The 15092-nt window shown below is 44.6% G+C and overlaps 1 long non-coding RNA gene across 3 annotated transcripts in view; it reads left to right on the plus strand.

Annotated features, from left to right (window-relative positions):
* LOC105940987 (uncharacterized) overlaps nucleotides 1-15092 on the plus strand; it is a 183727-nt gene that overhangs the window by 38196 nt on the left and 130439 nt on the right. The window contains exon 4 of one of the 3 annotated variants that reach the window (XR_013092953.1): nucleotides 11807-11850. The exons of the other annotated variants lie outside the window; for them this stretch is intronic. This is a non-coding gene — a long non-coding RNA (uncharacterized LOC105940987). Of the gene's footprint in view, nucleotides 1-11806; nucleotides 11851-15092 lie in introns of those variants that run through there. 3 annotated transcript variants of the gene reach the window in all.

Raw genomic sequence — 15092 nt, forward strand, 5'->3', positions numbered from 1 at the left:
CTTGTTGTTCTTCAGACAACAATTCTGACGGCTAAAGAACCAAATGGGACAGGCAAAAAAAAAAAAAAAGAAGTGTGGCTGCAAAATGTTGTACAGAAAGACTGTCGTTTGTGTCTTTTAACAGAACTCTTATGAATAAGAATTAAATAAGTTTAAAAAAACATCTGGAGCTGATAGAGGTTGCAGTTAAAGCCCATTTTACAAGGGCAACTGTCAGCCCCTGTCAATCTGCCTCCATATCACAGACTTTGCAAATGCAGGTTGAAAAGAGACCCAGGCAGCAGTGGGCTTATGTGCCCGAAGGAACTGCAGTGACAGAGACCCAAGTGTCGAGTGCCACCGAACGTTGACTGAGTAAGATACCCCAAGTGATCAATAGGCAAAGGCAACTGTTAATGATCCTTCCACAGGTTCCTCCCTCGATGTCAAGTTCACGTCTTTGTCTGAGGCTGTGTGTGTGTGTGTGTGTGTGTATTACTTCCTGTTTTATTTTGCAGTCTCCTGTCTGGTTTGTGATGCTCAGTTTTGCTTCCCCTGTCTCGTTAGTTATGATGTAGTTTAGCACGTGTCTTCACTTTCCTTAATCACCCTCTTGTGTATATATTGTCTGCATCTCCTCTGTCTGTTGTTGGTTCTCCTTCATTGTGGGTGTTGTTTCCATCTGTCTGTCATTTCAGCTTGTTGTCAACTCTGTAGTCAGTCGGCCAATTAATTCTGTCCTCTGTTATAGTTTTGCTTTTGTTTTTCTTGCATTTTTTTTTGCCAGCAATAAAGCTGTGATATTTGGTTTTATTTATGTCTGTTGAGTCCTTCATTCTACTCCCTGCCCGCCACTTGCCCCGCTTCACATGACACGTTCTAGCAACAAAATCCTTATTCACCTTCATCATGTTATTCATTAAAACACAGACACATGTATCTCACAGTCATTATTTAATTTTTATTGTATGTGTACAACTGCAGTGGGGAAGAGCCATTTGTTCAGGCTTAGTGCAAACTGTATGCATAAACATGGCAAATAAAAATGCATAAATTCTGTGTGCATGTATATGTACAAGAAATTTCTCTTAGAAACACTGTTTAATAAGAATCTCAATAAAACAAAGCACACAGTCGTATGTTTATAAATACAAATAACCTTTACTGCTACTTTCCAGCCAGCTAGCTTTTTCATTTACTTTGGCAGAGCTGATAAGGCTCTGTGCTTGTTGCAGCTCATCCAACTACTGATTTTAAGCATGTAATTTAATCCTGGGGTTTGCCAGTAATTGATCTGAGGGGCACACAAAATGTCAAAAAGCAGAAGTAAACTGCTTTCAGCTTTCAGCATTGTTGAATATTATGCAAAGAAAGGTTGATTAGGAAGTGTATGGAAAGAGGTAACTGTCAATACATTTGAATGTATTCATACTGGAGCATTTGAATCACATATAATATACATTTAATTTATTTTTACCATCCAATCCAGTTTTGTGGGTTTGTGTTTCCTCTCAATACTGGAAAATGTTATTTTCTTTTTGTTATCATCTATGTCTTTTCTTTTAACTTACCAGCCAGCAACCTTACCAGCCCGTTCTCACTCCTGAGGCGTAACATGCCAACGTTTTGTCACGTCCCGCGGCGTTCCTGAGGAACGTGAAAGGAGACCTTCGGCGTTCTTATGGTACGCGGCGGGTTATGGCTGAAATCCAGTGCAATGACGCTCCCGCGGTAATAGACGTTGCAGCCCTGTATTCCAGCCCTAAACCTAACCTTATCCCTAGCCCTAACCATAACCTTTTTCCTGATCTTAACCAGGACTTTAATGATGTTAAATAGCGTGTTTCTAAGTGATTTGAAGAAAAAGAGAAAACATGTGTAGATTGAGTCCATACGGTTGTCATATTTCCTCATTTTTCCGAGGTCGTCATTTAGGAACGTGGTGGGATTGGTTCAGATCTCTAGATTCATGTATGTCCAAATTCCTTTGGAAAAATAAACCCCCACGTATAAGCTTAAAAACACTACAAAAGACTAGAACTGCCTAACTTTCAGCACTACTTCTTAGCCAACAGGCTTCAGTTTATCTCAGGATGGCTAAAACATACCCTCTTAGATGAACCTTGGCTAGATGTAGAACAAGCACTCTGCAATAATCTAGAGATCTCAGACCTACCATTTATCAGCTCAAACATCCAACGACATGAATGCTTTAAAAGCATCAACATCAGCTCTTCTCTGACAGCATGGTGAGAGTTTCTAAAATTGATGGCGTCTTCATTAATCCCATGCAAACGTACACCTATCTTGAACAACCCTGACATATTACAAAACAATAATATGATAAACTTTTCAGATTGGAGTGGTAAAGGAATCAAATATTTAGAACATATACTAGAAGGAACAGAATTTATTTCATTTGACGGACTAGTTACAAAACATGGGATCAACAAGAAAAGATTTTTAGAATATCAACAAATTAAATCCATAGTAAAAAAGAAATTTAAACCGGGTCAAGTTGAACTACAAACACCACCAAGTGTGGTTCAATTTCTTACTCTTAAAACCCCCAAATTACTATCCAAAATATACAGAATGCTTTCTAAAACAGATGAATCAATATCACTTCCTATTGCAAAATGGGAAGCGGATTTATCAGTTAACTTAGACCTAAACTTCTGGTCTCAGATTTGCTTAAAAACCTTTCATCTAATTAGAAATCCCAGTCTTCAATTAATTCAATACAAAATATTCCATGGAGTGCACTATACAGGTCATCGGATGTTCAAGATGGGCTTTACGTCTACCAACAACTGCTCACACTGCCAAACCAATTCACCGGACAATTATATCCACGCTCTTTGGTTCTGTCCACCAGTTCAGAAGTTTTGGCGCGAGATATGTGAAGACTTATCGAAGTGTCTGAAATGTAACATTCCAACTTCCCCCTTAGTGTGTTTGTTGGGCAGCTTAGATAATGTCACTTCAGAAAAGAATATCGCCCATATGGTTTTCACTGCCCTATGCATAGCCAAGAAAACAGTCCTCATGAACTGGAAAAATAAAAATAATCTTAATTCTAACCAATATAGAAATTATCTATTAGATTACATTGGTGTGGGGGTAGGGACAGGCTTAGGGCGTCGGGGGGTTCCCCGGAGGCATCTTCCTTGGGGGGCTCAACCCGGGGTAGCGGTCATGTCCGGTTAGGGGCTCTGTTGGCTCTCAGGTGACTGTTTCCTCGCGGCTGCGTGCAGCGGGGCTAGGGGAGGGTCTGTGCTGACGGACGTGGGTTACTGACCTGGTAGCCTGGCTGCCCCTGGGTGGGTCCGGGATGGGCGTGAGGTTCTGGGGGCGCTCCGTCTCTGGGCTGGGACCCGGACCGGGCCTCGGGGTCTTGGGTCCTGGTTGGTGTGTTGCCGGGGTTGTGGGCGGGTGGGTGCATGGGGGCCTAGCCCTGGAGCAGGGTGCCGCCGGTGCATCGAGCCACCTGGGGGGCTCTTCAACTGGTGGGGGAGATTGTCACATCTTGCAGGAGCTTTCCTCTCCTCAGGAGCTCCCTCTGCAGGAGGGGGAGATACAGAAGAGGTAGAGGAAGATCTCAGCCTGGGTGTTTATTGTCTTATGTAGTCTGGAAGATGAGTGGATGGTGGGGTGGGTGCAGTTTTGTCTGTGGTGGGGTTGGGTGGACTGTCCCGGGCTCTGTGGGGCCGGGAGGCGCTGCTGCACTGGTCCCCGGTCTGGATGGGCCTGGGCCCCCTTTCCCTGGCGGGTCGCGGAGTATGGGGGTGCCTACTGGGGTCAGCGGGGGAGCTCTTCCCTCCCCATCTCCAGCTGCCTCCCTCTTCCCGCTCCACCACAACCACCCACACATGCAGGACCTTGGAGTAGGGAATCCAAAGTACCATCAGGGTGTACACCCCACCCCTGGCGTCGTTGCCCACCTCTCAATGTTAAATACACGTAGACATTGAGGGCTAGCAGGAGGGACCATGCGCTTACCTGCTGCTCTCTGGCAGGTAGCTCCATGCCCTCCTGGGTTTTAAATGCACCTTAGAACACACATGCATCAACACTACAATGAGCGGGTGGAGTGAGGTTTGGAGTCTTCTCTCACCCCCATTCTCTGCGACCTGCTGGAGCGGGGGGGCTAGGAGGAGGAGTTGGCCGTCCGACTGCGGTCTGGAGTGTGGGGCCTTCCTGCTGCTGCGGAGTCGGGGCGGTCTGCCTCCCCCCACCGCAAGGAAAAGGGTAACACCACCTGGGTCTGGGTGCAGTTCCCCCCTCCAGGGGCAAGGGTACCTAGACCCGGTTTGTAGAGTACGCTTGGGGAGTGTGATCGTGTGTACAGCGTCTCTTTATGTCTGTCTCCACGTTGGTTGAGTGTGGAGTAAGTGCATATGAGAGCATGAGGGTGGGAATGGATGTTTGTATCTGTGTGTGCCTGTATGTCTGTGTCTATATGTCAGGTTGGGTGTCAGGCGCCACCTCTCTGGGGACATCTCAGGCCCTCCAAGGTTTGGAGGCCTATCTCCACCTACCACCACTTCCCCTGCCAGTGGCAGACCCCCTCAGACATCGGTGCGTTGGTGGTTCTTTGTGTCCGGGGATGGGCGTCCAGGTACACACCGGCTCACTCCTTGGCGGCCGCTTATCGGGGCCTGGAGCCTGGGGCTCGCTCGGGCCACTTCGGAGGTGGGGTGCCCCCGGCCTCTCGGCCTGGGGCTCGGTCACTCAGGCACGGCTGGCTGCCGGCGGAGCTCACGGGCGCGTCACTGCAACTCCCCCTGGCTTCTGCTCCGCGGCTGCTGAGTGAGCCCTCATCTGGGACTCTCCTCAGCTCTTTCTGGGACAGTGGCGCGGCTGCCCCTCTGTTGGTCTTCCTTGGTCTCTTGTGTTCTGGGGGCCTCTGGATGTCTGGAGTTTTGATCTCCTCCATACCTGCTTCATGCCCTGGAGGACGGGGCTGTGGCCCCCCCCACACCCTCTAGCAGATCATTACATGAAGGAACCTTTTAAAAAACAAAAAACAAGCGCGTCCATGCTCACAGGTGTACACACGGGTGATCACACCCACAAACTACACCCTTTTTGGCTCCTACCTCAAAGCACACTGTGTTCTGTTGATCTTATGTGCTGCACAATAATGTTTAATATTTAGTATTTACTGTCATATTCCCATATATCATTGTGATGTTGTTTATTCTATTACTCTTGTTCTCTTCTGCTTGTTTTCTTTTTTCTTTCTCAGCAGGTGATCCAGGTGATTGATATATGCATTTTTTTATTTTTTTTTTCTGCTCATTCTGTTTGTTTTTGTCTTTTGCCCTTCTCCCCCGTCCCTCTTCTCAGCTGCTTCTCTTTCCCTCTTTCTTTCTCCCCTTCTTTCCACCAGTCAAGTCTGTCCCGTATTCAGTAAGTGAAGAAAAAAAAAAAAAAAAAAAAAAAAAAAAGGAACGTGGTGGGTAGCCGAAAAGGTAACATGTTGACGATTTGGCACCTAGCGCAAAATGTTACGCTTTAGGAGTGAGAACATGTTGACCTTACATATGTACACGTCATGGTAAAGTTGGTGTGCAAGGCTGTGTAGGTACATCTGGTTTAAAGAAACACAATTGTCAACCAGATGTAGACGTACAGTAAATGAGTGGTGCTCAAAGAGGTTTTAATTTAGTGTAGCTGAGCATACTGTGGAGCATTGCAAGGAGATGGATGTTTTTCCACATTACAAGATGCATACAGATAATGGATGCAATATAGAAAAGTTACATTGTTATTTTTTTACCCATATTTATGCATATTAAATGTGGGGATTTTAAAAGCCTTACTCTGTCTTTCGTTGACATGTTGTCACACTGTGCTATCCAGTATCACATATTAACTTAAGCATATTTAAATGTTGGTCAAACAAAGGCAATATTGTGACTGAGGAAGATCTAAAACATGTTAATGCCTGACTGTCACAGTAATGTCTTTCATGTGTTATTTAATTGAATGTCATTCAGGATTTTGCAAAAACATTAATTTCACTGATATACTGTTTGTCCCTCACAGCCGCCTTATTGTCAGATTTCCCGTCAACTTTACACAACAACAAATATTAAAAAAGGGCTTCATTTAATTGAGTGGGATGTCTATGTTTGTGCACGTGACAAGCAAGGGTAATTTCATTAACACATAGTCAGGATCAGACGGTAGAACGTTCTGAGTTCTTCTACACATCTGAAAGGTTAGCCGCTGCACACAGTGTACTGATGGAATTGTTTGTAATAAGCTCAGCTTCATCAGAACTGTCAGTGCATTTTTATTAAGACAAGGTTATCATTATGCATACAATTAAATTTCAGAGTTGGAACATCAACTTCTGAAGGTAAATTTTCTGACAGCTCAAATAAACTTACCGGTCACTTTATTACTGTTGGTGCTAGTTCTGGGTTGGAGCCCAGTTTCCTTTTAAAACTGCCTTAATTCTTTGTGGCACAGATTCAACAAGGTGTTGGAAACATTTGTGTGTGATTTGGTCCATATTGACATCATTGACATGACCATGTCGGTCAGCAACAACACTGATTTAGGTTGAGGCATTTAAATGGCATTTAATATCCCGACATTTTTACAGTCTTCTGCTGTGCTGTTTTGAGGAGTCTGGTATGAGTTATAGTTTCCTGTTCTTAGTTGACATGGGTGGCACCTTTTGCTTAATCCCATATGTTTTAAGGTTCTATGTGTTGTCCATCGAGAGGTGCTCCTCCTCATATAATGAGCAGTTTTTTGAGTTACTGTTGCTGTCCTGTCAGCTTGAAACATTCTCCTATGACAAAGTATTTGGGTTACCCTTTGCATGGATATGGAACTGCTGTTATAAGTATCCTAAGGTAATAATAGAGCCTAGGTGTATTTTTATTAATTTGACTGCCTATGGGTTATTTCAGTCTTTTTTAGGCTGACTTGTTTATTTTAGTGTTTATTTTATATTTTTCTTTGTTTATGCCCTCTACTCCCATATGTGCCATCTAGAAGACTAAGATTGCCCAAACAACTGCATTAGTCATCCCTGATAATTGGTTACCCAAAATAGCCACAGAAACAAAGAGTGCACTGCTCTCAGTGTGTGTGTGTGTGTGTCTGTGTGTGTGCGTAGGTTCAGCAGCAAGCCAAACTCCATTCAAAAGAACACACTGCATCGCCACTCTGAATCAGAGTGAAACTAAAACCTAAAAACAAAATAATACAATAAGTAAGGTGCTTAATACAATGATATAGTACTGCTCCACGTGTATCTGTTTGAGAATGCTTAAGATGTATTGTCTCTACTAATGTTAAAGCAAAGAGAAGAGAAGCTACAATATGTCAAATATAAAAATACAGTTATCAAAGCTCCTTTAAATGTCCTTATTTACTTTACAGCAGGTCAAGAGGAGCAATAAAAGACAAGGATATGTTTATATAATAGGCCATCTTATATATACACAACATGTGGTTACATACAGAACACAAACCTACCAACCTGTTACTAAAATCTGGTTCTCTACCCTTAAGTTAACAAGTTCTTACAGACGATCATTCAAAGGCATAATCAAGAAAGAGGTTTGCAGAAGATAATTACAGGAACCCTTCAGCACATGTGCACCTGCTTATCCCAGCTAACATGGCTCACAATTCGAAGTTTTTAACTCCGGATCCGAGCTGGCCGAGTGAGATCTCGAGGGAGAACAAAGGGAAGCGGCGGCGGCCTAGAGGGAAGCGAGCCGGCGTCAGGAACAGGCTGAGAGCTCGTGCACACCGCACACCTCTGCCTAGCATCCTGCTCGCCAACGTCCAGTCACTGGAGAACAAGCTTGACGACCTCAGGGCCAGGATAAAGTTCCAGAGAGACATTCGGGACTGCAATCTCCTCTGCTTCACCGAGACATGGCTGAACCCAGCGGTGCCGGACCACGCCATCCAGCCGGCCGAGTTCTTCTCGGTTCACCGCATGGACAGGACACGGGACTCGGGGAAGTCAAGGGGAGGCGGCGTGTGTTTAATGGTGAACAACAACTGGTGCAACAGTGCGAACGTTGTTCCTCTCACACGCTCCTGCACACCAAATCTGGAACTACTGTCCATCATGTGTCGTCCTTTTTATCTACCTCGGGAATTTACATCGGTCATTGTAAGTGCCGTTTATATTCCACCACAAGCGGACACGGTCACCGCCTTATGCGAGCTGCATGAGGCACTCACACAGCACCAGACACAACACCGGGACGCTGCGCTTATTGTGACGGGGGACTTTAATAGCGCCAACCTCAAACGCGCAGCGCCGAACTTTTATCAACACATCACCTGCCCCACCAGGGGTGAAAGGACACTGGACCACTGCTACACTACGGTCAAGGACGGCTACAAGGCACAATCCCGCCCCCCGTTTGGCAAATCTGATCACGCCGCCATCTTCCTCATGCCAAAATACAAACAAAGGCTGAAACAGGAAGTTCCGGTTCAGAGGAAGGTCGCGCGCTGGACGGATCAATCGGTGGCCGCGTTACAGGACTCACTCGATGACGCAGACTGGGGCATGTTCAGAAACAGCTCCGACGATGACGTCAACGTGTTTAGGGAAGCGGTTGTGGGATTCATCGGGAAACTAGCGGATGATACCGTGGAGACAAAGACTATCACAACGTTTCCCAACCAGAAGCCGTGGGTGGATAAAACCATCCGCGACGCTCTGAGATCCCGCACCGCTGCCTACAACACGGGACTCATGACGGGGGACATGGACCCGTACAAAGCCGCGTCATATAACGTGCGGAGGGCGGTGAAAGAGGCGAAGCAGCGCTACGGGAGGAAACTAGAGTCACCACTCCAACAGAGTGACTCTAGGAGCCTGTGGCGGGGACTAAGGACAATAACGGACTATAAAGCACCAACAACCGGTATGACGAACGCGGCCGTGACTCTGGCAGACGAGCTGAACACTTTCTATGCTCGCTTCGAGGCTGCAGCTAAGGTCTCCAACAATGCTAGTGTTAGCAGCGCTAACGGCTGCAGACAGGAAGATACTGCCAGCACCGGAAACGTGCTCGTCATCTCCGAGCATGAAGTAAGGAGAGCCTTCAAGAGAGTGAACACCAGGAAAGCAGCAGGACCAGATGGCATCCCAGGTCGTATCCTAAGAGACTGCGCATACCAGCTAGCTCCTGTGTTCACTGAGATATTCAACATCTCTTTATCTCAGTCGGTGATCCCCACATGCTTCAAAGAGTCCATCATTGTTCCTGTCCCGAAGAAACCCCACCCTGCTTCTCTCAATGACTATCGCCCTGTAGCCCTCACCTCAGTAGTGATGAAGTGCTTTGAACGCCTGGTCAGAGACTTCATCATTTCTTCACTACCAGACACACTGGACCCACTACAGTTCGCTTACCGTCCAAATCGTTCCACAGACGATGCCATCTCTCATCTCCTCCACACATCACTCACTCACTTGGACACTAGAAGGGGGAATTATGTTAAAATGCTCTTCATAGACTACAGCTCTGCATTTAACACCATAATTCCCTCCACACTCACCACCAAGCTGGAGCATCTGGGACTCAGCTCATCTATGTGTCAGTGGATCTCCAACTTCCTAACTGGCAGACCACAGGCAGTAAGGATGGGCGGACATGTCTCAGCCTCCACCACTCTCAGCACTGGAGCCCCCCAGGGGTGTGTTCTGAGCCCCCTGCTGTACTCTTTGTACACATATGACTGTGTGGCCACTACCAGCTCCACCACCATCATCAAGTTTGCTGACGACACCGTCGTGGTGGGCCTGATCTCTGATAACAACGAGACGGCCTACCTGAAGGAGATTAGGAATCTGGAGAACTGGTGCCAGAGGAACAACCTCCTTCTAAACGTCAGTAAGACAAAGGAGCTGATAGTGGACTTCAGCACTAAGCAGGAGAGGAACTACCAGACCCCCGTCATCAACGAGTGCCCAGTGGAGAGAGTGGACAGCTTCAAATACCTCGGAGTTCACATCACGCAGGACCTGTCATGGTCCTGTCACATCAACACCGTGGTGAAAAAGGCCCGACAGCGTCTCTACCACCTCAGACGCTTGAGAGACTTCCAACTGCCCTCCAAGGTGCTCAGGAACTTTTACTCGTGCACCATAGAGAGCATCCTGGCGGGAAACATCTTAACCTGGTTCGGGAACAGCACCATGCAGGACAGACGAGCTCTACAGAGGGTTGTGCGGTCAGCTGAGCGCACCATCCGCTCCGAGCTCCCTGACCTGCACTCAATCTACAGCAGGCGGTGCTGGACCAAGGCCAGGAAGATCGTGAAGGACCACAGCCATCCCAACAACAGACTGTTCTCTCTGTTGAGGTCAGGAAAGCGATTCCGCTCCCTGAAGACCAACACAGAGAGACTGAGGAGGAGCTTCTTCCCGCAGGCGATACGGTCTCTCAATCACACCACCACACAGTACTGACCCACACATATGGTTCTTACACACACACTGGACTTTCTGGACTTTGGTTTTGCACAACACTGGTCACTATATTCTTCATTTCCGGTTAATACTTGTACAGCTGCTGTTATTGTGTATATATTTATTTAGATTTAGATTTCTTCATACATTCTTATATAGTTCTATATTGTGTATTGTGTATTTTGTTGTACAGTTATTTTATTTTCAACTTTAATTTATATATTTATCTTTATCTTATTCTTCCCAGTTAAATTTACCCTTCATTCTAATTTGTGTTGTACAGTTATTTCATTTTTAACCTTAATTTATATTTTATTCCTTCCTAGTTAAATTTACCCTTTTTAATTTTTCATATTTATTTCCTATCTTATTCATAGCCTTTTCCTTTTTTTGTTTTCTTTAGGGTCACGAGCAGTTGTCCAAGCATTTCACTACATATCGTACTGTGTATGACGTGACAAATAAAATTTGAATTTGAATTTGAATTTGAATGGCTAACTTCCTGTTCTGGGTCAAAGTGTATGCCACATTAACAACAATTTGTTAAACCCAGGGCAGAACAAAGAGGTTTAATTGCAGCAATCGGGCTGCAGCAAACAACACGCTGGCGATCACAGTTTGAGAGCAACAAGCCGAGTCCCATTAGGTTTCCCAGAAAAATAAACACTTGGTTTTTTACAGCCATGTGGAAGGTGTACAGAAATTCTGTGTGTAAAATTAGCGTAGATTTTACTTGTTCCGGACAGACATGGCATCTTTACTCTATCATAACATTTTTTTTATGCATAACACCTGCCAAATGATTTGTGATACACTAAAAATGTAAAGCTCAGCACACAGAGAAATTCATTTTTAATTCCATTAATCAGTTAAAGCAGTTTGAGTTTGTGACCTAGTATGTAAGACACTGTATGGAGTCTGAGCTGCTACAGTCATGTTTACCTGTCATCATAAGAGGAGGGGGTGGGAACTGGAGGCCATTTTTGTTCTGTTTTTCAGGTAGCTAAAGGAAATAAGATAAAATTCTGCACAATGATCACAACTTTTGTTTCAACCAGTTTTAAATCATCAGCCAAGTTGTAATGACTAAAAAAATTTACTACAGTATCTAGTATAGTAAGTGCCCTATATAGATAAAACATACCAAATTGTCCAATTTAGATGCCCACTAGGACACCTTCATTCAGGCCTGAGTGTTGTTTAGGTAACTAGCTTTTTACTTGCTCTTACACAACCAAGGTCACAGGGCTTAGTCAGTCCTATCTACATGTGCTTGTTGAATTTTGAAAGATTCCTGCAGATATCCTGTTTAGGCTGTCAGATTTGGTACTCATGATTCATTTCCTCTGTGTACAGTTAAACCGAGAATGTTATCTGCACTCCTACGTGGTAAAGGTAGGCATGAGTATTCTTTCATTTATATTTATATTTGCTGAAAGTACTGAGTTTGTCCATTACTTTTGTCAAGAATTAAATGATTTTATAACTGATTTCCATTTAAATTTGGTGCCAAAATTATTGGTTCCCTTGATGATAGATTCCATAGAGTTTGGTGATTTTTTTAATACCAGCGTACTGAGACTGAAATTTAAGGTTTGTGCAGTGAAATTCTGAAATTCACACTTGGTTGCTTTAGACCAGCAAACTGCCAAAACGACTGCTTTTATTGGTGGTAAGACTTTCTGATGATCAAGTGCATTTTATGGGCAGAACCTGGATGTTCCTTACCCTATTAATTCCTATGGAAGAAGTAGATCATTCTTCACAGGACCATATATAGTCATGTGAAAAATATGTTCAAACAAATCATATGGACTTAAAACCTGTAGTGGAATCAAATAAGAAACAGTTTGATTTTCATTTCATTGATTTTTAATCCACCGTTACTTTAGCTGGATTAGTACCTGAGGTGTCAATTTAAAGGGCCATCAGATACACTAGGAGTTATCACAGCAGTAAATTATATGTATTGTGAGAGGTTTAACTAAAATATCTGATTCATTTTGCAAAATGGTCTACTGGGAATTTTTGCTTGCATGTATATACACTCAACAAAAATATAAACGCAACACCTTTGTTACTGCTCCCATTCCCCATGGGATGGACGTAGAGACCTAAAATTCATTCCAGATACACAATATAACCATCCCTCCCAAACAGTGGTCACAAATCAGTCCAAATGTGTGGTAGTGGGCACATCTGCCATATTGAGATAATCCATCCCACCTCACAGGTGTGCCACATCAGGATGCTGATCTGACATCATGAGTAGTGCACAGGTGTACCTCAGACTGCCCACAACAAAAGGCCACCCTGGAATGTGCAGTTTTGTCTCACAGCAAAATGCCACAGATGCCACAAGCAATGAGGGAACGTGCAATTGGCATGCTGACAGCAGGAATGTCAACCAGATCTGTCGCCCGTGCATTGAATGTTCATTTCTCAACCATAAGCCGTCTCCACAGGCGTTTCAGAGAATATGGCAGCACATCCAACCGGCCTCACAACCGCAGACCTCGTGTAACCACACCAGCCCAGGACCTCCACATCCAGCAGGTTCACCTCCAAGATCATCTGAGACCAGCCACCCAGACAGCTGCTGGAACAATTGGTTTGCACAACCAAACAATTTCTGCACAAACTGTCAGAAACCGTCTCAGGGACGCTCAACTGCATGCCCGTCGTCCTCATCGGGGTCTTGACCTGACTCCAGCTCGTCACCGTAACAGACTTGTGTGGGCAAATGCTCACATTCGATGGCGTCTGGCACGTTGGAGAGGTGTGCGCTTCACGGATGAATCATGGTTCACATTGTTCAGGGCAGATGGCAGCTGAGAATGTCCCAGTTCTTGCATGGCCAGCATACTCACCGGACATGTCACCCATTGAGCATGTTCGGGATGTGCTTGACCGGCGTATACGACAGCGTGTACCAGTTCCCACGAATATCCAACAACCTCGCACAGCCATTGAAGTGGAGTGGACCAACATTCCACAGGCCACAATTGACAATCTGATAGACTCCATGCGACGATGTGTTGCACTGCATGAGGCAAATGGTGGTCACACCAGATACTGACCGGTTCTGGGTCCCCAGACCCCCAATAGCGCAAAAAACTGCACATTCCAGGGTGGCCTTTTGTTGTGGGCAGTCTGAGGTACACCTGTGCACTACTCATGATGTCAGATCAGCATCCTGATGTGGCACACCTGTGAGGTGGGATGGATTATCTCAATATAGCAGATGTGCCCACTACCACACATTTGGACTGATTTGTGACCACTGTTTGGGAGGGATGGTTATATTGTGTATCTGGAATGAATTTTAGGTCTCTACGTCCATCCCATGGGGAATGGGAGCAGTAACAAAGGTGTTGCGTTTATATTTTTGTTGAGTGTATAATTGGCCACAACGGTGTGTCTAGTGCATTTTTAAAAAATTAAATTAATGATAAGAATGCGTTCTTTCACTGAGGGCTAAATTCAACTAGGGTAAGGCCTTAGATGGCTGAATATACTGCTATTATTATCGATTACATGAGTGGTGGATATATTAACCATTAACCAGCTTAAAATGTAAAAATAACACACAGCTTAAACTGTAATTTTGTGTTGTGGGAGTGAGGTTTTTGTCTAACTATCCGTTTAGTTTCTCCAAGGGACTCACTTTTGTAGGGCTTGTCCTTCAAAGGAATCAGGCACTGAACTGGGGCACGGCTATTGTTCTGATTAATTTGAGTTTTTAAATAATGTCAGCTAGAAGGAGGCCATCAGCTCAGGAGAGTAATAAATTACAACAAGGACAGAAAAGCTGTTAGCGGTGAAAATCTGTGTAGTTAAAAACACAATGTGAATGTCTTCCAGAAAAAATGAAATTTCAAATTTAAAAAATAATTTGTGCTATTAGGAGCAGAGTACGTGGGATGTTGTTTCGAGCGTAGTGCTTCAGTCTAAGGATTCAAACATACATGTGACAGACAAAGGCCCGCCGCAAGGAAGAAAAAATAGAAAGTGAGAGCGAAAGTAAAGAGAGAGGCAGAGAGCAGTGTTGCGTGTGCGATCTCCATTAGCTGTGACAGCCAAACCAGGATCACCGTGCCAGTAAAAGCCCACAGGTGAAGGAGCCAATTTTATAACTAAAAAGGTTTTCAATATTTCATTGATGGTAACGCTGACATTACCTATGAACTCGCCATATTTATTTTACATACCCATTTTAGGCAACTATGCTTTTTAAAGTGCAAGTTGTCGTATGTGGGATGGATGAAGATGAGTGCTTTGTGCAAATGGGAGCAGATACGGGCCCAGTTAGCATGAGAAATTAATGAAGGCACTAGAAGGTATATTTTAACTTGAATCACTAAGAAAATGAATGCGTATCATGGTTTAGACTTATACTTGCTGTCACCCCTGTCAGGTGAAAGCTCTTCTGAAAACACAGAAATACTTCTTATATTATCTCATACTTGAAAACATGCAGTAATTAGATGATGCTCATTTATACTGTACAAACACATGGGGAAAGCATCCACAAAATTTATTCATGTTATTCAGTGAGTTTAGAAGCATCCACAACAATCATGTGCTGCTAAGTTTTGGAGAGCTCAGAGACACCCCCCCCCCCATCCCAGCGCACCTCACT

Source organism: Maylandia zebra, linkage group LG1 (assembly GCF_041146795.1).
Source record: "Maylandia zebra isolate NMK-2024a linkage group LG1, Mzebra_GT3a, whole genome shotgun sequence".
NCBI classification, from domain to species: domain Eukaryota; kingdom Metazoa; phylum Chordata; class Actinopteri; order Cichliformes; family Cichlidae; genus Maylandia; species Maylandia zebra.